Raw genomic sequence first — 26,910 nt, 5'->3', positions numbered from 1 at the left:
ATCCATTCTTATTTCTAAATTTTTCCTACCTGCAGTGTGAGTTCTTTGATATGATAAAAGTTGTATTTATTTAGCTTGATTCGTTTTTGATAAATCAGAGTTGGCTGTTACCAATACCTTGATATCCTATCTGTGCTTGCAAATTGATTTTTTAATGAATTGGTACAAAGCTTCTTTGAATCCTTCTGATGTCATTACCCTTTTACCTTTGCAAATCTGAGTTGACAGTGCTACAGGAAGCAAAGTAAAACATTCCCTCACTGGACTGGTTGTCTTGTCCATACACAGCCCAAACCATCAACAGGTCACCATAAATCTCCTTTTCTGAGTACTTTTAGCACATAAGCTCTTCCTTGAGTCTTCAGGACTATTTTCATGGTTTGCAGATGTTATGCAAAATATCACTATGCAGGGTACATTTGTAAAGTATGCATTTGATATCATTGGATCTAACATATATAGACAAATCTAAAATGATCTTTAAAGTACTAAAAATATTAAAGTCATTATTGACAGAGACAATTTCATTCCATCTGAAAGCAAATTTTAAAGGTGTAATATTTTTAAGTTTATAAAATCCTCAAGTGTTATAAAGTGTACTCTGGGATGGTGGACTGACATACCTGATTATTGAGTCTTTTAATCTGAACCAGATTCACTGCATGTGGTACTCTCTTTCCAAGTTCTAACTTGTCAAGTGAGTGACCTTGAATTGTTCTCAGCTCCAGGCTTCTAGAGCGAAAGCCCTAACTGATAGCAAATGAACTCTGAGGTGATAAAGTATAAGATACCTCTTTGAAAATTCAAAGGGTACTTCTTAACATTTTATCTGACATTAGAGAAGGCGTGCCTCAATCTGAAAGTAGACCTTTTGGTCTTCAAACAGTAGCTATGAAATAAGGTATACATCTCATTCCTACCAACTTAGCAAAATGTGTTTTTATTTTGAAATATGACAGTACTCTCTGGGGTTGTATTTCACACTGGACTGCAGCAATATCACTAGGATTTTATTAATGTGTTCATTAATTTGATTTATAGCTAATGCTGTTCTGGGCTTTTATTTTGAATTTCAGGTGAAATACTAAAGAAATTTCTTTTTCTTATGGATATAACTTTGAATGTGTCTGTACATTTTCTGGAATTGAAATTGTGTATTACAAGTTGAGATTACAAATTATAAATTTTCAGGACATTATTAAAGAATTATTTAAATATATAAGATATAAAGAATCCTGGTAGTTCAGGGTGTGTTTTTTCCTGAATTAAGTTTAATAAATTCTATCCAATTCTAATTTTATTCAGAAATAGAGCCATCAGTGAGAGAGAGCAGTGTACATTCTGTTGTCCTGGATTGAATCCAAGCTCAATAATTTTGTAGCTATGTTACCTTGGCTGAGTTATGTATTCTCTTTCAGCCTCAGTTTGTTCTTCTGGAAAGTTTGTGAAACCACATCGCTTAGTTGTGTGCTGCACATAATAGGTTCTCAATAAATGTTAACTACTGAAATTGTTATTGTTATTTTTTTCTGTTGCATGCAATCTCATTCTCTGTTTATCTTCATTTGCCTTTTGTTTTTTCCTGGATTCTTATAATTCTGTTTCTTTTACTTATCACTCTCCTATGTACCTGTTTAAATCCTCAAACCTAGAGCAAAAATTATATTCTTATTTTTTATGCTTTCCTTATGATGTCTAAATCATGATAGTGATTTAGCAAAGCAAAGGAACAGGAGCTTCTTAAAATCCAAATGTGGGACTAAGAAAGACAAAGAATTACAAATCTTAATATCTCTGGTCTAAGCATGAGGAAGTAAGTGGTCTTTGGGAATGAAATTGTGATTTGTGTCTTCTGCATATTACTCAGCTTGGCTCATTAGACAATTGAAAATAAACCTTCATATTTCCTTTTGTTATTTGAAAATTTCAGAATAAATTAACTTAAGCAAGCTATGCTCAGAAGCTTCCTAAATGAACAATGTTCTTAATAATTTCTACATGAATGTTACTTTATTCTAATTTGAATTTGTGTTGAATTTATGGCCACTCAGGGTAAAAAAAAAAGATGACTTGCTGTTAAGTAATTTCCCTGTTAACAATGCACATTGTGTTGATTAGTATTCATATACCTTACGAATTGTTAATTCAAAGGTAATTTGACCAGTTAAGGAAGGTCATGAAATAGTAATATTTCTATTCTGTACCACTTCTCAATAATAATATCTTACCCAACATACAAGTAATACTAAAAACTTCTTCTTCAAACACCTCTGTTTATAATACTTGGACATAGTCTATAATAGCCAATATTTAATATAATCTGCAACAATAATAAACTGTAATAGCCAATACTGTAAAAAACCTAATAATTCTCAGAATGTATCAGCTAAATTTTCTCCAAAATCCCGAAGAATTTGAAAGTCAATATTATAAAGTAGTATCATGAAGTAAGTAAATAAATAGCTATTTTTTCCCAATGATTCTCATTTTATTACCCAAATAGTCATCAGAGTAAAATAGCTTCAAAGGTGTTATTAAATATCACCTTGAATTAATTCTTTCATGTAACAAATCAGCATGAAGAATGTTTTAAATTATTTGTGAAGAACTAGTCTGCATTTATCTTGCAGATCCCAGGATAGATAGTATATTTCCTAAAACATAGAGGAGCTTTTGTTTTTCACTTTTCTTCCACTGATTCCCCTCTGTCTCCATTTTCTGCTGTTCCTTCTCATTTCTGCTTTATTTCCTCATATTGGTTCTCTCTCTTCTTCTCTCTTCCTATTTCATCTTCTCTTAAGACAGTTGGTGGCATTTGAAGATGGGATTTAACTATTAGCACAATGTTGCCTTTGCATGGCTGCCTTTCCCCCAAGGAACTGGCTTTCCTTTGAAATTGGCTTTAGGTCTGACAGGGCCTCTGCGTTTCACATTACTGCTAGCCCAATAGAGAAAATGAAGCCAAGAAATGTGATCAGGTTATCCTAGGGCAAAAGAAAAGGTTGGTTTGGGGAAATGCTTAATTTCCATGATTCAGCAGGGATTTGCAAGCTTGATTCTCCTGAGGAAATCAAAGTCTGGTTTTCCATTTATCCATCCGGCTTTTCCGAATTACTAGCTCTATTGGTTTTAAAGATAAGGAATTGGAATGGATTCTGAATGTTGAATTTAATTCCTGATATGAGGTTATCTTAAAACATGGGTCAGAACAGCAAGCTCTCACACCTTGTGCCCCGCCCCACAACCCCCCGGCCAACTACCACCACCAAACAATCTATATCTTTCCAAGGTCTTTAGTAGATTTCCTGCAGGAACATCTTGGAAGAAACTTAAACGCTTCGCGGTAAGGTACTATGTTGGCCAAAATGCAGGAGTCAGACACTAGGTTAATTGAGGAAGGATTTTCAGAATCTTACATTCTTTTTACTTTTTCTTGTTTCAGAGAGGGGTTGTTGAACAACAGTCTGTTTCTTTAAGCAGTAAGGAAAAAATAAATCTGGCACCCTCTCCTTACATCGTTAAACATAGGATGAATTACTGTGCATAGACTCTCAAGGGCTATTACTGCACAAAGTCTTTGAAAACGATCAATATCTACAACCATGCTTTTTCTGCTGTGTTTTTTAACATTGTATATCCGTTGAGTGATAGAGTCAAGAGTGTATAATTTAATTTTGAAAAGGAATTAGAAGTGCTATATTGTAACATTGGCCAGCATTCTTATGACTTTGCAATACAAATTTGAGTTACTTGTGAAAATTTGAGGCAACATCTCTTTCTTCGTTTGCATGGTACCAATTTAAATTTGTCGCTCTCATGTCCTCAGTGCAGAGAGAAGGAGCTCACCTTTTGAGACTTAGCTTTGTATTACTCAGACTATGAAAGCAAATGTGGGGATGTCACACCAAAGGCAGGTGAAGAGGAAGATGCTAATTAAGAACCATCATTCAATGTCATTTCTACATTAGATTAAGAAAAATCCATTAGAACACTCCATCTTATTTTTCTCAAGAGGTCATGATCCAGGCTACTAACCTCATCAGAACAAACAGCCATAATCACTCTTTATCCACTTCACCACAGTTCAAGCTAAATTTAGGCCTCATTTGCCTGTCACCAACATGCTTTCTAAATGCGTTGTAAGCATTTCTTCATTTTGAAGAACTTGCGGCACTAGCCCACATACATCTTTGCCCTTATGTGTTTTTGTCAAACTAAGACAGGGCATTGGAAATTTGGGTCCAGAGACTATTTTTTCCTTCTATAGACTGCCCAGAATATACCTGAGGTAAAGAAGGTTCATGAATTGACTCTTTGTACTTGCTAACCTACTAAGAATACCATGGAAAAAGTGAAATTCAGACTGTGTTTATGCAGATATAGTTTTGTTGTTTCAACTAAATCAATTTGGATGATCATACTGAGATTTCATTTTGTTACTGCATTGATCATAAAATTCGTCTTTTGATAGAGTCAACTCCTTATGCCCATGGTCACTGCCTTGTGTGTAATTTCCTTCTGAACTCAGAAAATGTATTACTAATTAATGATCCAGACTTAATAGTAATAGAGATTTGGAAATAATGCTGTTTCTTCACAAATACAGTGAAGTTCGGAGTACAAACAATTAATAGGATAATTCAGAAAGGAAAATTGCTTGAATTTTTGTACTAAAGTTGATTTGATCTGAATTATTTGGATGACTGCCTCAGTTATTCACTTTACTTGGTGTAGATATGATTTAAGTCAATGGTAGTAAAATGAGTGGTCATGATTTTTAAAATAAATACACATTGTTATTTAGTTTAGCTAACACCAAATTTCTAATTTGTTGAGAAATATATATATGTACATATATATTATCAAGCAAATATAAATAGTTTATATAATTAGTGTCTATAAGTACTTTAATTTGTTCACTCTGTTTAAAAAGGGTGGAACATATTTAGAAAGCCATATACGTCTGACATCCTAAGAGGAGAGAAATGATCCAGAGAAAAATATAACACAAACTTAATTCTGTATAGGTTTTCCTTTCCCTTCTTTTTTTAACAGATGGCAATCCATCATACGTGGGAATATGGTGATCTTCTTGGTTGAAATTGATAATACTCTTCATTTTTCCAATTGATTTGTGCATCATTTTGTGTAGTATATACATATGCAAGAAACACCAGGTAGTAGACACTATGGGTTACAAAGGTGACTAAAATATGAATGATTCTATCCATAATTGAAAATGGGCTGTATGTGAGCACAATGGCAGAGACGAAAGTGACCCTATATCACATGCCATTTGTTGGCAGCTGACAGAGTTGATATGCTTCTGTTTTGTAAAATGGCTTTGACCACATCCATGGAAGTTCATAAGTGAGATGCTTACAGATAGAAAAGCTTCTGTATAAGTCTGCAGAGGTAATATACTATGTGTTTAAAATCACTGGAACCAGAGCAGAAAGACTTAGATTCAAGTGTGTGCTCTGCCACTTTTTACCTGTGTAACCTTCAGGAAGATATTCAACTCTCTAAGATTCATTTTTTTGTCTGTAAAATGGGGAAAAGAATTACAGATATTAAGGATGAAAGGGAAGATTAATGAGGTAATATATGTCAAGCATTTTGCACAGTACCTAATGTAATAATTATTACAGTAATGATAAGACAAAATGGAGTTCCACTAGTATAAGTGAAACTGAAGATGTGATGGAAGTTCAGAAGGGAATTTCTATGGAATAACTTTGGAGATCAGAAGCATTCTGTTGGAGAGTTTAAAAATACATTCAGTTAAGGTAGATCAAGATAACAAGCACAGGTTTTCCAGGAGCAAGGAGTAGAGAAATTAAATGCTGAGTGTTAAGAAAACCAGATTTGATTTGGAAAACCAGATTTGATTTGGGGGAATAAATGTCAAATTTGAATGAAAGCAGGTATTAGGACAGAAGGCTAGAAACATAATCTTCTATGAATGATAGGCCTAAAAGTATGATCCTTATTTCATAGGGTAGTTGAAAACCTTTGTTGATTTTTGAGCAGATAGTGGGATGGTTTGAAGATGCAGGGAAGTAAATACAGAAGGGCAGTTTACTGAAGTTCAGACTAAAAGAAATGAGGTTATGGACTCAGTGGCAGTAGAAATGGGGATGAAGGGACAGAAATGAGAGATAATTCTGGGAAAAACTTAATCAGACTTGGCAAATATATGAGGTGATGCAGGGGAAAGGAACAAGGGTCAAATAATGAATGATTCTTGGTGACTGTTATAGGCTGAATTGTGTCCCCTCCAAAATTCATATGTTGAAGCTTTAAAACTCAGTATCTCAGAATATGATTATATTTAGAGATAGAGCGTTTAAGGAAGTCATTAAATTAATATGGGGCTCTCAGAATGGGCCCTCATCCAATCTGACTAGTGTCCTTATAAGAAGAGGAAAATCAGAGACCCAAAAAGAGACCAAGGATGTGCACATACAGAAGAAAGATCAGGTGCGGAGACAATGAGAAGACAGCCATCTGCAAGCCAAGGAGAGAGGCCTCAGAAGAAACCAAACTTAGCAACACCTTGATATTGGCATCTGGCCTCCAGAACTGTGAGACAATAAATTTCTGTTGTTTAAGCAACTCAATCTGTGATATTTTGTTATGGCAACCCTAGCAAACTAACGCAGTGCCATTCACAGAAATAGAAAATATAGAAACAGCATTTTTAGATAGATGCAGATAATTAGTATTAACAGGGGCATGTTACCATGACTCAGGCTTTGTAAAATAAGATCATTAATAACTGTTTTCTGATGATCTGATGGTTATATTATAAAGGTTAAAAACATAATACTATCATTTTATTTGGTGGAAAACGTATATCTTATGGGCCTTATTAGAGCAATTAATGCTTGCTGATACAATGAAATTTTTGTCCCTTCTCCAAAATCCTAGTGGCTTCACAGAATCTGTTACTTGTTCATGTAAATTCACGGTAAGTGTTCCAGGTTAGGTGTCTCTTCTCTAAAAGTTAATCCAGAGAGCCCAGGTTCTTTCTCTCTTGAAACACAGCTGTTTTCCCCTTTGCTTTCAGCCCCAAAGGTGGAAAGAGAGCAAACTTGAAAGATTGTTTTATGACCATCCTTGGAAGGGGCACATATTTCTTCCTCCCATATTCCATTGGCCAGAACTCAGCCACATGATTCCACCCAGCTGCAAGGGATCCTGAGAAAACTAGCTCAACTGCATGCCCAGGAGCAAAAGGAGAATAGAGTATTGATTAACACTTGTAGTCTCTGCCTCGTGGCCTACCAAACTTCTATTCTGCAGAGTTATGTATAATGGAAAAGGAGAAAAAGGAGTAGTTAAGTTGTTATAGAATATATGCCTATCTAGATAACTTAGAAGACTATCTGGATTTGGGGATTTACTCTTAACACTGTAAACATTTGCTGGCAATGCCAAAGGTCCAGGACAGGGGTTGAGAAAATTTCTGTAAAGGGCCAGATACAAATATTTTAGGTTTTCAGTGTCATATGTTCTCTGTCGAAATGACTCAACAGTCATTGTAGCACAAAACCATGCATAGGCAGTATGTAAACAAATGAGCATGAATATGCACCAATAAAACTTTATTTACGGGCTTCCCTGGTGGCGCAGTGGTTGAGAGTCCGCCTGCCAATGCAGGGGACGCGGGTTCGTGCCCCGGTCCGGGAAGACCCCATACGCCGCGGAGCGGCTGGGCCCATGAGCCATGGCCGCTGAGCCTGCGCGTCCGGAGCCTGTGCTCCGCAACGGGAGAGGCCACAACAGTGAGAGGCCCGCGTACCGGAAAAAAACAAACAAACAAACAACAACTTTATTGACGAAACAGGTGGCAGGACAGGCCTTGGTTTGGCGACCCTTCAGCCAGCATATTAGGTAATCTGTTATTTTGAAAGAATTTCAGTCTCATGCCCAGATAATTGTGCATAGTCAGTGAGCATAGGGGACTGCCCAGCAGTAACATCAAAATATGGCTTTGCTGTGCTGGAATTTACCTGGTCAGACCACAGGGAGTATCACTTGTAGCAGGAGAGAACAGAGTTACTTTGTGAAAACTGTCCTTGGAATCAAAGGTAACTACTTGAGCTGGTTATGAAAGAAAAGAGAAAGTGACAAGGAGAAGACAGTGGTGGAACACAGCTAGATGTTATAGTGAATTTCTCTTAACTTTGATATGTCTTAGAGGAAGGATTGGTTTTTCTTGCCTGTAGAGATAACCTTTCTAGATTTCACTATTTCTTAAATCCTGAGGAATCTCATATTCACCCTTATTTTTACCAGTCATCTCCACTTTATCCTTCTAGAGCGGTCTATCTCCTTTATATCATAAGTGCCTTCTTGAGATATTGTTGTCTCTTCTAATTAGATCTGCCAAATGGTGCAATCAAGCATGTATGAATCACACAGATCCAAGTTCGAGTCCCTGATCTTTCACTCTCTAGCCCTGGGATTCAGCACGTCACCCTCAGTCCCAGTTTCTTCATTCTTCAAGTTGGCTTAATCATAGTATGAAACTCAGAGCTTTGTTTTTGTGCAGATTAAATGTTAGTCTATATAGACCACTGAGTTCAGCTTTTGGTACCTAGTAAGCCCTTGTAAACAGTTTATTAATTTTTTTTCAATAACCCGATTTTTAATGAAATAAGATTTCTAGAACCATAAGTCTACCAATGTTTCAGCAAAGTCAACAGTTGCTTTATTTATTTTTTTTGGCTCCAAAGCCCTTTATTCATTTGATATTGTTAATACCATTTCCTTGACATACTTTTCTGCTGTAATGTTCATGGCATTGTACTTTTTAGTTTTTCTCTTACTTTTTTTACACTTTATTCTTCATGTGCTTTGATGGCTTTCTTTCTCTGACTCCTAAAATGTGATGGTGGATGTGGTTTATTCCTGTACCCCTTCCGCATGCCGCGCCCCCCCCCCCGCCGCCCCCGCAGCTCACTCTCGAGAACCCTTACAGAGCAGCAACTCTCAACAACCCCCAAAACAAAACAAAATCCTTAGGTTCAATGCTTCAAAATCTCTCATTTGCAACTTTATGATTAGCTGATATTTCCATGAGTATCTTATTCATATCAAAGCATGTCCAAGACCAAACTGAATATGTGGTCTGAAACTTGATTCATCTAACTTGCCACCATTGCTTCAATTTCCCAGTCTTACAACGTTTAAGTCACGTTCTACTCTCCTACTTCTTCTCCTCTCATATTCATTCGGTTCTCAAATCCTGTCCTTCGTGCCAAATATCCTATCTTCACCATCTGTTTAAAAGAACCTCAGGTCTCATCCCTGAATTAATTCCTGCCCTCATTGTCTCTCCATTTGTCCTTCCATCCATGCATCCATCCATCTATCCATCCATGCACAGATCAACAATCATTAAGGCCTTACTATGGGCCAAATAGTCTGCAGGCTTCACTGTGAGTGATACATGAAATATCAGACAACTGCTAGCTTTTCAAAAAGTACCTTCTCTTGGGGAACACTAGACATTGATCACATCTATATACTATGGACTCAAACTGTCTTATGCTAAAATCGTGGCTCCATCACTTTCTATGACCTTAGACGATTTGCTTAACCTCTCCATGACTCATTTTCTCATGTGCAAAATGTGGATAATAATCGTACATCCTTGAGAGATGTTTTGTGAGTACAAATTAGGAGGTGGCACATCTTAACCTTAGCACTGTGGCAAACCTGTAAGAAACCCTCAATAAATGTTAGCCCTTATTATTGTCATTATTATTATTAATGAAAAATGAAAGGATAATTGCGACAATAAGGCCACACATGTGAAGAGCCAAGATGGGTCATCTCGAGTTATGGTGATTCAAGGTCATGGGTGAGCTACGGTCTTTGTGGAATCAGTTTATTTAACATCCCAGCACAAACATAGGCTGTGTACTTCTGAGTGGTGCTGGTAAGATTGAGTATGATTGGTGTTGGCCTCTAGTAATAAGCCAGGACATGAGGACTTCCTCCTATTCATTATGGGGAGACATTTTAGATTTTTGAGTATGGGAAAAATTTGATGGAATCAATATTTTAAAATAACTTAAAATCTTACAATGATCCCCTATTCCCGTATGCCTGACCCTTATAAAGGCCAATTTTATAATTTATCCCCATTTATATATTGCATTGTCCCAAGTGGAGTAAGAATGAACTATGCATTATTTCAGCGTTTTTATTTTTGGTACATAATAAGTATTCAGCAAATACTTGATCATTTACTGAAATATGACTTCTTTGATTGAAGCAAATGATTTAGTAATTTTCAGATCACTTTATTTTATGAAGATATATTCATGTTGTCACTTAGTTCCATGGTTACATTCAGTACTATCAAATCAAGGATAATTTATGGTTAAAAATGCATGTGGTGCTTTGTTACAAGACAAAAAGTCTGTAGATACACCAGCCAAGTCATCTCCACTGCTGTAAAATTAGAGAACAAAATCAACTGATTATAATTCTGAGATACAGTCTTCAGAATGATTAAGAACTTGAATATTCTACGGAATTTTGCTTATATATGAACATCACCCCTGTTTTCCCCATCGGGAGAAAAAACCAATTTAGATGGAAACATCTTATTTGGCTCTACTTTGGAGGTTTTGCTGTTCTGATCAAATACTGTGATTGTAAAGACCAAGGAGCTATTTTAAATAGTTTACCTCTCAGAATAAAATATATTTGTTTTTAAACTTGGCCAGCTACTATGCCAAGCCAGTATTTACCGAGGGCCTTAATGAAATGGCTATTTGGACAAATTGGACTATAACCACGTTGATGCATGGAGGGAAGTCAAATCAGCCTTAGGGAATGCATTTCAACTGGCATGAGTTGTGTGTACCTCTAATAGGCAAGAGCCCTTTGTTTTTGGAGCCTTGGCGTTGGCCTGGCAGGGTGGTGAAGATCCTGCCTGTGCTTTCCAGCTCATAGCAGGGTGCTCCACTTCTATTCACTTCCTGAGTATCCTGTAAGCAGCACTGTTATCAGAGCTACATTTCAGATGAAAGGAATCCCTATTATGGCAGATACTGAACATCTCCACAGGATATCACTTGGTAAGGATTAGGCTGTTCTGAAGGCAGTAAATCTCTCCAACTTTAGATACAAGAAGGAGCTATTGCTTCCATAAGGTATTCAAGGTGGTCTTTAAAACATACTAAAGTTCCATTTATTCCAAATATTAGAAAATTAACTATTCTGGTTCAAGGAGAGGTTTCCATGTTACATGTTTCCCATATGCAGATTATGTATATATGTGTTAGATAATGATTTAGGTAGCATGACAGACTCTTTCTTTCTCCTAAGATAATTTATATGAACAATGGTATCACTATACAATTTAACTGTATTCTTCACTTGGAGGGCCTCCGAAATGCTCGCGAAGTCTAAGGTTCACACAAGCATCTGGTTGTCAATTATGTGCCTATGCCTATTTTCCAATTCCCTTTTAAAATCTGAATGATCCTTTTAAGTTCAGTTTACCGCTTTGACCCTAGAATACCACATATTTTATTGATAGGGTTATTTATTTCTCAAGGAATGTGAAATAAAGATATAAAAAATGTGTTTTCTAGATGAAGCCTTTTTAGTATGCATTATGCGATTTATGTTTTTCCCTTTCTGTCTCTCTCCATTACTCCTGCTTACTTAGGGAAGCAATGTTTGCTCGTGTTTTAGGCTTGTTATTTTTCTGACTTTATTATGCACTTTTCTGAGTTTAATGTGCACCATAGATGCCCCGTTTAATGACACTTTCTGTACCCTTTTTACAGAATTTCAATCTCTGGGGAATCAAGAGCACAGACAGTCATCCATCTTCAACAAATATACAAGATTACACCTACTGACGGAAGTAAGTACAAAATTGGTGATGCTGTCCAGCACCAGAATTACATTTAACTACCAGTTCCCAAGGAGGCTAATTCATTTGCCAAAGGATAGGAACAAAACCACAGTCACCATTTCAGAGGACATATTTTATTTTCCCTCTTTGAGATAATTCCAACAAGGGCCTGTTTCACCTTACATTTTAGATCACATGATGGTGAGAAAATTCTATAACTTAAAGGATAGGAGTTTATTATGGTAAGTATAAAATAGAACAAAACAGTTGGGTTTCTACAGCATTTTACGGGAAACCTCTTCTGACTTTCTAAAAACAATTCCTCTGGTAAAGTCCCCACTTTATGTTGGTTTGCTCTGTCATCAGTGTAGAGTTATGGCTTGAATAAATTCTTGTGGAGGCTTGAAGGTTGGCATGGGACTGTCTTTCTATTCTAGATCTTATAATGGATGTGTGTAATTCGTCAAGTGTGGAACATATGCCTTGCTTTATTCACAAACTTTCACAGAAGTTAATTGCCAGCTATCACCTTCAAAATCTGGCAACAGTCTTTGATATTTAAATCATTTGAGTAAGAAATAGTCAGTAAGGCTTTGCAATTTGTCCCTAGTAAATATGTTAACTTACTTTCAAAATGAAAATGTTTCAATAGCATTTTAAATTTTCAAAGTGAAAATATTTCAATAGCATTTTAAATTTTTCAGGAAGTTACTATTATGCTTCATTAGATATCTTGGTGAGCATTTTTTTTTTTTTTTGGCTATGTTGGGTCTTCGTTGCTGTGCGTGGGCTTTCTCTAGTTGCGGCGAGCGGGGGGCTACTCTTCATTGCGCTGCACCGGCTTATCGTGGTGGTATCTCTTGTTGCAGAGCACGGGCTCTAGGCACGCGGGCTTCAGCAGTTGTGGCTTGCGGGCTCTAGAGCGAGGGATCAGTAGTTGTGGCGCACGGGCTTAGTTGCTCTGCGGCATGTGGGGTCTTCCTGGACCAGGCCTCGAACCCGCGTCCCCTGCATTGGCAGGCGGATTCTTAATCGCTGTGCCACCAGGGAAGTCCCTTGGTGAGCATTTTATCTTTTCACTGTATCTGAATTTTGGAGTGAGTGTGTGAATTAAAGACATGATTAGGCTGCCAGATAATATCAGTTTATAAAAACTTTATTTGCAATTTATTTCAGTAGTGTTTAGTGGAAAATTGTGTTTTCTGTATGTACATTAGATTTGTCGTATTTTTATGTGTTAAAAACATGGTATCCTCCAAATATTTATTTTATCGAGAAAAATGTTTAGGAATATAAAACAAGCTTACTTTTATTTATTCTGTCTTGTCCTCTTTTTTAACTGGACTCTTAATACTTACCAGTGCCTTGAAAACTCACAAAAATTGTATTATACATTATGCTTTCATAATTTCTGATTATTAGATAATTATGAAAAATAAAAAATATCTTTCTTCTGCTCATGATAGCCAATTGTTGCATGAAAGAACAGACATGCTATGATATTGGTTGAAATACCATAAGATAAATATTTTTTTGGTTCATAATAATTGTATCTGGTCCTGGAATAAACATCAGTCTAATTTTGAGAAACAGAAACAAGTTTCCCCCAAATGTATTTTTCATTGGATGAAGCAAAGAAAACATGTTTGGTATACAGGAATTGTTGTTAATTACCTTGTGTGTAAGATATTTATCAATTTTTCAGCCCTAGATGTTTCCACCAAAACGAGTCTTCCTTTGAGCATGCATAATAGAAAAAACACACTATACTGGGCAGAGTGTTGTTTTGTACTTCCTCTTAAGCAATTCATTAAAATTTAGATAAATTTTAAACTCTTTTGTTTTAAAGTGGACTAGCTATATATATTCCACTTTGTTTTCAAATGCAAATGGTTAAGTGTTTTGCATTCTAATCAGTAAACAGCCCTGTGACTTAATCATAATTTAATGCTCTCTTCCTAGAGAGATAATGATGCAAAATTTAGATCTGTAAAGAGGATTCTCAGTTTTATCTAATTGGGCTGATCTTTCTGTAAAATCTCTGCAGGCTTTGTAGTTGTGCTAATAATAAAACCCTGGATGAAATCTACATTATGAAAGATGCTATATTTTTGTTCAGGAATGTAAATTGTTGAAACATATCTTTATATATGAAATGGTATTTATTTATTTATTTTTGCGGTACCCGGGCCTCTCGCAGGCGGTCTCTCAACCACTGTGCCACCAGGGAAGCCCTGAAATGGTATTTTTTTGTACGTGTAATAACGTGCATTTTCTCTTGAGTTGGGAGAATTGTCTCAGTTTTATTGGAAGTTAAGAGCTAGGGCTTTTTGTTTAAATAGTCACGTATACTTTAAATAAATTGGAAGAAAAAAATAGTCTTTTACATTTACCCACGTATTTCCATTTCCAGGTTCTTTATTTCTTTCTAAAGATCTTAGTTTCATCTGGTATCATTTCCCTTCAGCCTTAAAAACTACTTTTAACATTTCTTGTAGTGCAGCTCTGACGGTGATAACCCTCTTTAGGTTTCTTTTATCTGGAACTATCTTTATCTTGCCTTCATACTTGAAGAATACTTTCACTGGATCTAGACTTATAGGGTTTTTTTTTTTTTTTTCTTTCTTTTAGCACTTTAAACTTGCTATTCACCTGTATGTTATGTGTTGCTTTTCTCTCTGTCTTCTTTCAAGGTTTTCTTTTACTCTTTGTTTTTTAGCAGCTTAATTACTGTGCTCCTAGGTGGGGTTTTCTTTGTATTTATTCTGCTGTAGCATTGCTGAATTCCTTGAATCTATACATTTCTGACTTGCATCACGTTCGGTAAATTTTTGCCATTATTTCTTCAAATATATTTTATGCCCCATTTTTCTCTCTTCTTTTGGGACTCCAATTATACACATATTAAGTATTTTGAAGCTGCATTCAATTTTCTCCCTCCAATCTTGTCTCTCTCTTTGAGGTTGGAAAATTTCTGTTGATCTAGCTGACAGACTGGGTCCTGCCCTCTGGTTAAAAGCTATAAAATAGGAAACTCATCCAGTGCTGTTTCTTTCCTCTGGGTTTCTACCCTTCCCAGCGTCTGCCTGTTTGGGGAAACCTTCCAGCTCTTTCAGTTATTATGTTTATATTCTATCCATTCTTTACAGTTTTTTTGTTTGCTTGTTTGTTTTTATTTTATTTTTAAGTTTTTCTTATGGAAAATTCAAACATAAGCAAAAGAGAGAAGAGTTTGAGGACCCCCTCCACCATGACCTGTCACCGAGCTTCCAACAGTTAACTCATAGACAATCTTGTTTCAGCAATAATGCTACTACTCACCCCTTCTCCCAGATTATTTTGAATGACTCCCAACATCATATTGTTTTGTTTTAAATATATCAGCATGTATCTCTAGATAGGGATTAAAAAAAAAACCACAATATCATTATCACAACAAAAAAATTAACAATAATTCCTTAATATTACCAAACATCTAATGAGTATTCAAACGCCCCAATTGTTCTACATATTTATAAATTTTTTAACAGAAAAATATGGAACGCTTCATGAATTTTCCTGTCATCCTCACGCAGGGGCCATGCTAATCTCTGTATCGTTCCAGTTTTAGTATATGAGCTGCCGAAGCGAGCACTCTTTACAGTTTTTATCTACAGGAGGGTTGGTCCTGAAAGGACCCATAACTAGAATTCCACAACTTTACATTGGAAAGAATTTCTTATATTACAATCTTTAAAAATATAATTTTAGACAGTTTAATCATCATAAGGTTGCAGAATATTTTATTAGGTTGAACAATGTGAAATCACCATGTTTGCAGGACTGACATAGTAACAATTTCATATAATTCAACCTGGTAATTATGTTCTCATGTATTTATAATTAATTTTATCATTGAGTATTTATGGGCATATTGAGTTACCTGTATTTCAGGTTATTTACATTGTATAGAGTCGTAGAAGTGGAAATCCTGGGTCCAAATTTATGGACATCCTTAAACTTATTGAGTATAATTGCTAATTTTATTATTTAATTTTAAAACAATAATACATAATGTAATTATTTTTCCTAAAATGGTTGCATGAATTAATGGTGTCTAAAATGGCGTCTGTCCTAAAATTGGGTAATGCAATTATATTTGGGCTTTGCTTTTTTGTTTTGTTTTATTTTCATTAGCCAAAATATGATCAAGTTATTTGCTTTGATTTATGTTCTATGGTTGTTCGTTATTATCTACATTGCATATATTCATGGTACTTGTCAGTTCATGTATGTTTTCTTTGGATACTGTATCAGAATATTTTAGGGACCCTGGAATATTCCAGACTTTCATCATCAAATTTCTTCCTTTACTTATATTTGAGGATATTAAAATCTGCTTAATTTTAGGAAACTTTTATGCTGGCTTCTTTATACAAGATAGGAAAAATTTTAAACGTGTTTCCCATTTGTATTAGTGCGATGGACTGAGCAATAGGAAAAAGAATATGAGCCAATAAATTTTGCTTGTTTGGAGGAAACACTATATATAGGCAATATAAGGGTTATGTAAAACTCATGCCTATAGCTCTGTGTCGTTAAATGTTTTAGCATGAGCTGGCAAAAAACTACCTGAGTGAGAAACACAGAAGATATAGCGGAAGATAGAAGAACTAATGCTTATATGGTAAGGCAAATCTTTCGTGTCAATACAAACAGGGGATTCAGAATCCTTGCTGTGGGCTTATTGTACTGTGGCGTAGGGTTTGGAATGCCTTACTGAGTTTGTCTGTTTATCATATTCTAAAAAACAACATGAAAAAATCGATTGATAAGTCTCATTTAACCCCTGAAAGAAAATAAATCCAGTGCAATGACTGTAAATAATTGAGTTATGGTTTCTGTTAACACAGTATAACATACTAGCAATTTGTGCTTTAAATGCATCTCTGCTAACTAATTTATTTTGCAGGAAAAAAGTCAAATGAAAGCATGAATTATGGCCACTAAACACTACAGGGAGAGGACTAATTGGTCCATGGCTCTTTTTAAAAGAGCTAAAAATGTGTCCCCAAAGAATGTACTATTATGTCATAATTTTTTTTTTTTTTTTGCGCTGTACGCGGGCCTCTCATTGTTGTGGCCTCTCCCTTTGCGGAGCACAGGCTCCGGACGTGCAGGCTCAGCGGCCATGGCTCACGGGCCCAGCCGCTCCGCGGCATGTGGGATCTTCCCAGACCGGGGCACGAACCCGTGTCCCCTGCGTCAGCAGGCGGATTCTTAACCACTGAGCCACCAGGGAAGCCCATGTCATAATTTTTTTAAAAAAGTAAAGTCCACATACATCTAGATTCATGTCAAACTTTAAGAATGACTTAAAACGGATGACAAATACCTATGGCACATGAGAATCATTTCTTCTGTAATATCAATGACAGGCATCATTAATAGATCACTTTGTCCTTTCCTGCTGAACTCAGATATAAGGTGGAATCCTTTGGACAGAGTATTTCAGGGGGTCATTGCCAATCAGATCGGTGATCTCACGAAAGGAAGACTTTTTGCCATGCACATCCCTTTTACTAAACACCTTTTACTAAACAACCAAGAGAATAAACTTACTTGGGCATTTATAGTGAATAAAAATGATTCCGATCACAAGAAACAGGAAACCAGTGCAAACTATTTTATGTAAAATATTTTTTTTTCGCTCACCTAGCTACAGAGTCAAGATGTATTCCAGTTTCAGCTTTTAATAAACAATGAACTTTCAGCTTATTTGAAGATCTAAGTCTTCAAATAAGAATGTCAAGTAACTGTCTCTCTCCTTTTCTTTTCCCTGCGGTTTCTTCATTCTCAGGCGTGCTCTAAGTGTTGATAAAAAACAGCCTCACTTACCTCATGCCTGCTGAGCAATCCTCGGTTTTTATCCCCATTGCTCAGAGTGATTCCAAGGTAGGTCTCTCATTGGCTCCTTTTGAATCTGCCTTTCATTGCTCTGGTCAGAGGGATTGAAAATATTGGTTGTTCATGCCTCTGTCACCTGGATCAGAGGTAGATAAGAAGCATTGGACTTAGCCTCAACTCAGCCATATAAACACAGGGGGATGTTATTCTCTAAAGTTGCTTGAGCTCTACGAATGCAGATAAATGCCAGGCAAACAAAACAATAGCACTGTCCACTGCAGCTTCCATTCTTATTTTCCTTTACTATTCTGAAATCGTTCTGATGACAGAGATCACAATTGTATTAGTTAGGGAAAAGGTTGAACAGTTATAATAAAGAGACCCCAAAAGACATTGGCTCAAAGAAGAGATAAAGTCATTTCCTGGTAGGAAGTGGGCTCCGATCCATGGAGTCATCCAGAGACTCAGGCCAAGGGGTGTTTTTTGTCATCTTCAACATAAAACTTTTACCACTGCAGGCTAGCTAGAAGGAAAAAGAGCCGTGAAGCTAGATTATTTTTAAGTAGATGACCTGGAAGTTGCCAACTACATTTCTCCTCATGTCGCTTTAGTGAGAACTTAGTCTTGGGTTCGAACTTGGTCATGAGGGAAACTGGGAAATGTAGTCTTCTGGTAGGTGGCCATGTGCCCAGGAAGAAAAAAAAAAAAAAAAAAAAGGAACAGATTTGGGGGTGGGGCAGGAGAAGGGAGGGGAGCAAACAACATAGCCGTGAAGCTAGATTATTTTTAAGTAGATGACCTGGAAGTTGCCAACTACATTTCTCCTCATGTCGCTTTAGTGAGAACTTAGTCTTGGGTTCGAACTTGGTCATGAGGGAAACTGGGAAATGTAGTCTTCTGGTAGGTGGCCATGTGCCCAGGAAGAAAAAAAAAAAAAAAAAAAGGAACAGATTTGGGGGTGAGGCAGGAGAAAGGAGGGGAGCAAACAACATCCTGCCACAAGGTCTTTTTTTTTTTTTAATTTTGTTTATTTTTGGCCGCGTTGGGTCTTTGCTGCTGCGCGTGGGCTTTCTCTAGTTGCAGAGAGCGGGGGCTACTGTTCGTTGCGGTGGGCGGGCTTCTCATTGCGGTGGCTTCTCTTATCACGGAGCACGGGCTCTAGAGTGTAAGCTCAGTAGTTGTGGCACGTGGGCTCGGTAGTTGTGGCTCGCGGGCTCCAGAGCACAGGCTCAGTAGTTGTGGAGCATGGGCTTAGTTGCCCTGTGGCATGTGGGATCCTTCTGGACCAGGGCTCGAACCCGTGTCCCCTGGACTGGCAGGCGGATTCTTCACCACTGTGCCACCAGGGAAGTCCCCTGCCACAAGGTCTTATATTAAGGAGATCCACTGGTTCTCTCCTTTTTCTCTAACATGTTTACTTCATGTTGACAGTGGTAAAACCTATTGTCTAAAATCAATTGGACAAAATAGACGGGCAAAAAGGATAAACTAAGTCCTTTACTTCGACTAAACTATTTGTAAATATCAGAGGCAAATACCCTAATTCTTGTGGTATCACTCACCATCTCACTATTCAGCCTATGTTTATTTGCTGTAGCAGAATTGGAATAAATAAAATTATCTTCCAAGATGGCAGTGGCTTGTCATATTCTAAAATGATACAAGATTAAAAACTAGGAGATTTTTCCATTTTTTCTAGGCCACTAACCAGTTGTACAACCTTGAGAAAATTTCTGAACCTTACCCATCTCAGGTATCAATATAAAAAGAAGTTGTAGGAGAATATTTTATCTGAGGTCCCTATCAGATTGAAAAGATTTTATATTATGTTGGAAGTAGAGAGGTTTAGATGAAATTCCCAACCTCCCAAAACACCAGGGTTTTCCTGCAATAAATGTGAATTCATTCTATAACCCAGTTCACAGGTCTTCGAGATGAAATTTGATTGACTAGGACTTTAGAGCAATCACTTTCCCAATAGGAAAGTGAGCTAGCCATAATTGTCAGTTGGGCGTTTCTGGTTGGAGGATAGGAAATCTTTCTGATCTCCACAAGAAATCAACAAATGCCCTGAAGCCTGAGATATGGCAAAATACAAGCAATGTCTTAGCTATATAAGTATAATATTATTAATGACCATAACATTAGCTAGCCGTTTTACAATCCAGTTAAAGTATCTGGTTCCATGACCTCCTGAGGGTGAATCACACATATTAATGATCCACGGAATGAAATACAAGATTTTATCTTTTTATTTGTTCCAGAATTATTGCCCTTTGACTTTTAATACATGTCGTTTGTTCTCACATTAAAGGACAGGTTAAAGGAGTATCGACTCTGTCATTTTAACTCCTCAGAGTTAATACTGTCTTCTTTAGCTTGATTAATATCTAAGCCAAAGGTGGCTGCTTTGTACTTCCCAGGTTGCCTTTGAGGGTTTATCCCTCAGTGGAACATCCAGCTTTCCTCTATTATAGCAGTTGGCCAGGAAACCTCTGTCGACCTGTGACTATTCTGAACTGATAGACTGAAATGCCATTTCCAAAACTACAGCTCTTCTGCTAAACAATTTTTTCTAGGAGTGATGCCATATCACTAGCTACTGGGCTTTGCCAAAAGGCAGTATTCCTCCAATGGCCCTACTCTGGGAATGATACCAAATGATGGTTCAGGCCGGGGGTAAGTAGTAAATTAGCAGTAAAAGCTAAAAAATACCCCAGCTTTTAATACCTTTTCTCTTTTTTTCCAGATGACTGGCCTATCTCTCTCACCTTCTGCTTCTATTAATGAAAGAACTCCTTTTCTCCCCTTCATTTGTGATTTAATAGTTGAATTTTTATTTTACGTGGTGTTCCTCCATTGTGAGAGAGCAATTCACACCTTGCAAGGCCAATGCAATCACATTTTCACGTGACATAAGTATCTAGTCTTTCTCCAGCACCCACATGCAAAGGTGTGATGCCTGATAGATTAGGATTGTTTGTAGAGTGGGAAATGTGCTGAATAAAGTGTCAGACAGGAGAATGGGAGCCAAGAGACGGTTTCAAAGCAGCAAGTTTCTTGGGACAGGAAAGCCTAGATTGGTTGCCTGCCCTTAAATATGTATTAAAAATATGAACTTATCCTTGGAGGTAAGAGCTATGAGGTGTTTCTTGGATGTGGAAGTTTAAGTCACTGCCTCCATTTTGTATTCCTTTTAAAAAAAACTTCCTTTAGTTGGCTAAAATACTTTCTTGCTCTCAATACTGTTTTCCTTTCTTGGTTAATCATTTGCCTGTCTTCCTCCCTCTTTTCCTTCCTCCCTCCATCTCTCCCTCTCTTTCTTCCCTTTTCCTTACCTATCTTTTTCTTCTTTCCTTCACTTCTTTCTTAAAATGTAGCTGCCTGGGGTAAAGTTTTTTGTGTGTATGCTGACTTAATGGCTGTCCCTAGTAAGCCATGGTTTTACTATTTGGGTATTTCCTAATTTATATGCAGTGCCAGAGGCTCAGAAGTACGTTATTGTTATTTTCCTTTCAATAAAAACCCATATTTAAGAACTGACACTTCATCTTCTTGTTTCAGGTATTATACCTTGGTATTCTTTTATATATCTTTGGGTAGTTGATTTACAAAGACTCAACTGGCCTTGCCTGTTGAGTTTTCCACTGTACCCTAGCACCTAGAACAATGACTGATAAATAGTAGGTGCTCAATAAACATTTGTTTTTAAAATAATGATCCAGATGTCAAGCAAACTCATCATAGATAAAAGAAGAACAATATGTTTCAGTAATCTGTTGGTTTGGCCAGGATGGAGTTCTGAGTCTTTTGCTCAGCAGATGTTTATCCAGAAGGTGGTAAACTCCCGAGATCAACTTGACTTTGTGTCTCCTTGACCTTGGAAATGTTTTCCTACAGACACAGTATTTTCCCTGTTGGACTTTTATTCAATATTCTATCTTTGTTTCTACTTTAGAAGACATGCCACGTGAATAATGATGCCTCAGGCAAAGAAATTACTCCAGCAGTTCAATTTAAAGTCAGGACAAACCCTGCCCTCACTTGCATTTGCAATTTGCAATGCAGTCAGTAAGAACTATGCCCACACATGAACTGACAGAATTGGGGCTTCAAGGTTAGCAATTATTAAAACTAAAAGTTCATTTATTCCTTTTCAAAATATTTTATTCAGTTGCTTCTGAAGCTGAATCCTGAGTTGCCTTCCCGTTGCTGTTCATTATAGCGGCATCCAGCTCTGAGGGCAGCTCACAGCTCTAAATATCCTCATTGTTCAATGCACTAGATGAGAACAAAACCAGACTGTAAGGTCAATCTCACTGCCTTACTAGAGTAAAAATTAGGAGTCAATGATTCTCTAACCATCAAAGAGAACTTAAATTCAACAGGGTCTTTTTTAAAAAAAGTAGTACTGTGTGAAAATTTTGGAAACTATGATCACGGTGGAGAAAACAATGAAAGGGGTATATAAACCACTTATACTGCAAAGACTGTAACTTTCCCAGATTAATTCTGGAATCCTAAAATAAAATGTGCTTTTTTTGGTGGAATTGATAAGGCATCAGAAGTGGCCTTTTGCAATGGAAATAAGCACATAGGGCTTTCTTCTGCTTTATAATACTGAGTTAATACAGAATAAATAGGAAAAAAATGTTAGGGAACAATATGGTAAAATTACAGACCGTAAGTGTTAGAACAATTTTTTTTAAATGGTAACAGAAGAAGGTGCCTAAATTTATGTATACAATAATTTGGCAGTTTAGGGAAGTAGCATCATTTGTAAATTAAATAGCACGCCCCATCACGCCTCTAAATGAGGAAGGAAAGCAAAAAGAATTATTTTTAATAGGTCCATGGCACCACACCCCTCCAACATGCAGCACTGAGAGAAAACCAGACTGGCGACCCGTGTCTGGAATATGTACTGACTGGAACTCTCGGGAGGAGGAGGGGTTTCTTTAAAATTTCTTTTTTCCAGACAAAAGGGACAGCGATCTTTTGACCTCTTTTGACCATAGATGTGGAAAATGGCGAGCAAAGTTTTGGCTTCGTCCCTTGCTTTTCACCATGAAATAAAAGTCTTAAGCCTATAACTCTCCCTGTCCCACGGGAGGGTGCAAAGGGAAGGAAAATAAGCGGCGTGGGTGAGGGGTGGCGGGGCAGAACCAGCGGAGAGAGGAGAGGCGCGAACCAGCCTCTGCCGGGTGGGCGTGGAGCGGAGCGCAAGCCAGAACAGCTCCGCGTCCTCTCGGCCGCTGCCGGCGGTGGGCGGGGCGCGGCGGCATCTCCGCGGGCAGACCCGCGTGCAGATCAGCTGGGAGCGGCCGGCAAGAAACTCCCGCGGACCCGCCGGGAGCTGCTGGACCCCCACATCCCTCTCCCGTTCCAAGCCAGCCTGAGGGAGAGGTTTCCCCGAGGGAAGGTACCGAACGGATCTGGTGCAGGAAGCGACTCAGGTGTGTCCGGGGTGAGGGTCAGTTTGCGTTTGTTTCGTTAGCCCTGGGGGCTCCCCAAATCTTTGAGCGAGACAGAAGGAGGGTAAGTGGTTTGCTCCTGGCAGGAGGGGGTCAACCCATTGTGGGTCGGAGATGGTGCGCAATCAGGGCTCCGTTGTTGCACGAAGTAGGGTGGTCCGAGGTCCCTCAGCCTTAAGCCAGTTAGAGACACCCCCTTTCCCAGCCCCGCCCCCTGGTGGCTGAGGCTGGATTCAGACCCCTCCGGTCAGTCGGACGGAGTAAAGGGGTCCTCGAATCCTCCAGCTCCCACTTTCTTCGCCTGGTCACGGGTAGGTTGTCTTTCCTCCAACCTCCCTTACCAGCATCTCTTCCTACTCTCTGGAGAGGATTCCAGACCCTCCTGGAGATTCCAGCCCTCTCCCGAGAGGGGGCTGCGAGGTCCAGCTGGGCTTGGGGTCAGTCCTGGCTTCACTCCTCTCTGCCCCTTACCATCTCTTGGGTCGTAAACTCAGTTCTCTTCCACCAACACCCCCGCCCCACTGTCTTGCTCCCACTCTCAGGGGAGGATTCCAGATCCCGCTGGGGTTCGGTACGCGCCGCCAGCTGGAAAAGGGAGATCTGTGGACAGCTGGGTTGGGGGGCGAGAAAACTGGGAGGGTTAGGAGCTCCACCTCCCCAGACCACCGAGGGGGCGAGGGGTCAGGCTGGGGGCGTGTTGCCATGGCTCCCTGGTAGCGAAGCTGAGGGAGCTAGAGATGCCAGTCATGGAAGGTCCCTTCTTCCTCTTTGTGCCTCTCCTCCTCCCTTCTTTTTTTTTTTTTTTTTTTTTTTTTTTTTGAGTGAGAGTGTGCGTGGAGCGGGAGCAGGGAGAAAGCGATTAATTTGGAGAGCAGGGACTGGAGCCAGGAGGCTGGGGAACGCTAGCCAGTCCCTTCATTCCCACTCCTCTTGCTCGCTGCGAGCCTCACTTTCTCATGCAACGGCAGGACTGAGGAATTCCTGCGACAAGCCAGGGCCCAAGCCTCCGCCGCGCTAGCTCAGGTACCCACGCCCGGAGCCGCGCCCTGGGGCGAGCGCAGGGTGGATGGTCGGGCTGTCAGCCGAAGGGTGGGCAGGGAAGGGGTGGGAGGTGAGCGGCTGAAGGCGGGGGTGTAGTGACACAGCAGGGCGGCAAGGCGGGGAGGAAGATCCAGGTCCAGCCCAACTCGAGGGGCGCGGGGGTTCAGCCCCGCCCGCGTGAGCTCCCAAAGAGCCCCCAGAGCTGGCAAGCGGCGCCTGGCACGCGCGTGCGCGATGGCGCGCTCACGGGAACGCCCCAGGTTGGGGGGCACATTTGCGCGTGCGCGCGGAGGTGGGCAACTGGTGAGCCACCTGGGCTCGTGCGAGGCAAAGGCTCTCGCCGCGCTCACGTGGGTTCGAATTTCAGGTCCACCGTCTCTGAGATGTGTGCTTTTGGACGAGCACACGTCTTTATCGACCCCGTCCCTCAGTTTCCCCTTTTAAATAATAGGAATAATATCAATACCTTCCTTTTAGGGTTTTTGAGCGACTGGAATGAGATAATTCCAGTAGACAGTTTAGCTCAGTGTCTGATGCATAATAAACACTAAAAGTTATGGTTGCTGACGCCGTTACTTTTATTATAAGTTAGTCCTCAATTAGATATGACGTGTTCTCATTACTCTGCATTTTTATTGAAGGCAAAATACTAATTTCTACTTTTGGAGACCATCAATTGACATTAATATTACTGGCCAGTCCTACTCCTACAAAGCGTTGCTTTGGAGCAGATTGGAAGATATAAACTGACCAACCGGATGGAGAGAGAAGCTTAGAAAGCTTTTGGGGGAAACTTCGAGTGACAAGAAAAAAACAGTTGCTTTTACCGCTTTGTGTGTAAAAATGTTTCCTCTTTCACCTGCTAATGTTGCAATTGGCTTTGTCTTAATTTCATTCTCTTTATGATGGACCACCCTGTGGCTTTCAAAATTTAACTTGGTTCTAGAGTCTAGTGTATAACATGGCTTTCCATTTCATGGCCTTAAGTCCTGCAGTGGATTTACCTCTCGTAACGGTAGAGCACACAGTGTATAATCATTCCTCACAAGCTCCTGAATATCGTCAGTGAATAAATGGAGACAAATAGTTATATCTGGGCAGGTGTGAGTACTGGCTAGGAAAGTTCATTAAAATCTCTTTCCGAGCATGTTTGTACTCCTCACTGCAGAAGTGCAGGACTGTGATGATTAATCTATGTTTTCCAGATTGTTCTCTGTTGCATCTTATGGGCCCTTCCCTTTAAAGAAAAGGCTACGGATGTTTATTACTACTCTTGGTTATACAGGTGCTCCAACATTTCTGATGATGAGCAAACTATACACCCCATTGAGCTACTCACAGGTCTGACAGGATTTGATTACCTTAAAGTTAATTCATCTCATTAAATGAAGTAGTATTAAATTCATTTTAAAATTACTTGCTTATTAAAATATTGGCAAGTTTTGATGAATCTGAAGCAAGTAAAACCAGACAGATGTCACCGTCACAAAGCTCATGATTTTACAAAATAGACCTCACCTAGGAAAATGTTTGCTGGATAGGAGCTTGATTTTTATAGTTAACTTCTGAATTCTTTGAAGATAGCAGGTTGTTTGACCCAAAATTGCTTTTTTGACATATTTTAGCCTGATTCATTTTTTTAATGGAGAATTATAAATAAAAGTAATGATTTAAGACTGATTTAAGATTCTACTAGTTTTTATCTCATAAAAGAAAATTAAGTAATAGAGGGTGGCTAATGGCATTAGATTTGAAGAAATGAGTGTCAGGAAGCCCTGTGAATATCAATTCAGATAGCAGAGTATTGATTCAAGTTTGACTTTTGCACGACAACCAACACCCCCTTCTTCACAGTGAATATGTCATCTTTAAAGGGTGCCTCGAGGAATTAGTGTGACAGCTTGCCTGAAATTCATGTGATCATTTACACATTCTTTCCCAGGAGCATTGGCATTAAATGTTTCATTTATTGGAAATTATTTTGCCCTTTGACTTATGACAGCCAGCAGTGCCATAGAGCCTAATACTTTTTAGAAACAAAATTTAGCTTTTCACTATTTTGTATTTTCCCTAAAAATTTAAGCAGTAATGCACATGGAAAGTTTAAGTTAGGCTGAAGACAAAGGGTAACAATAAAAAACCATGACAGATCCAGAAGTGTTGAGACCTGAATCTCGGGAGCTAATTGACATGCTAAGGTATAATCTAGAGGACCAACTTGTCTCTATACCGAGGCTGTTTTCAATGATGTACTGTATTATCTGATTCAATCAGTGTTCCTTGTTATTTTTTCAAAACGAGACTGAGAATACTGTATTTTCAATTATGAACATTTTGATTACAGCTTCATTCTAACTAACTAATTCAGTATGAAGAGAATGCAATTATTATGGTGATTTACATACAATATGCTAACTTAACACGGCTAATGAGTGAAAGCCTAATATTCTTTCTTTTCATTCCTGGAAAAATATTGTGGTAAGCATTCTTTCAAAGAAAAGATTACATTATTCTCCAGCATTTTATGTCTACCTACAAGTAGAATTGGCATTGAGCCATTTTCTTTGCTAGTAAAGTGAAATCTCTCACATTTTGGCAATTACGTTCCTCTATCCCTTT

The 26,910-nt window shown here is 38.5% G+C and overlaps 1 protein-coding gene and 1 non-coding gene across 9 annotated transcripts in view; one reads left to right on the top strand and one right to left on the bottom strand.

Annotated features, from left to right (window-relative positions):
• Positions 1-26,910, top strand: part of CHL1 (cell adhesion molecule L1 like) — a 278,402-nt gene that overhangs the window by 51,740 nt on the left and 199,752 nt on the right. For 7 of the 8 annotated variants that reach the window (XM_028478804.2, XM_055079546.1, XM_055079547.1 and 4 more), the window contains exon 1: positions 23,076-23,232. The gene's annotated coding sequence lies outside the window, so the exon portion shown is untranslated. Of the gene's footprint in view, positions 1-11,819; positions 11,900-23,075; positions 23,233-26,910 lie in introns of those variants that run through there. The other variant, XM_028478803.2, reaches the window with a different exon arrangement.
• On the bottom strand, positions 15,421-15,524 carry LOC112064985 (U6 spliceosomal RNA). The gene has a single exon (XR_002891774.1). It is a non-coding gene; the product is annotated as a U6 spliceosomal RNA (small nuclear RNA).

This window comes from Physeter macrocephalus, chromosome 18, assembly GCF_002837175.3.
Source record: "Physeter macrocephalus isolate SW-GA chromosome 18, ASM283717v5, whole genome shotgun sequence".
In the NCBI taxonomy this organism is placed as follows: Eukaryota; Metazoa; Chordata; class Mammalia; order Artiodactyla; family Physeteridae; genus Physeter; species Physeter macrocephalus.
Note: the sequence above shows the minus strand (reverse complement) of the source record. Positions and strands in the feature narration are given on the sequence as shown.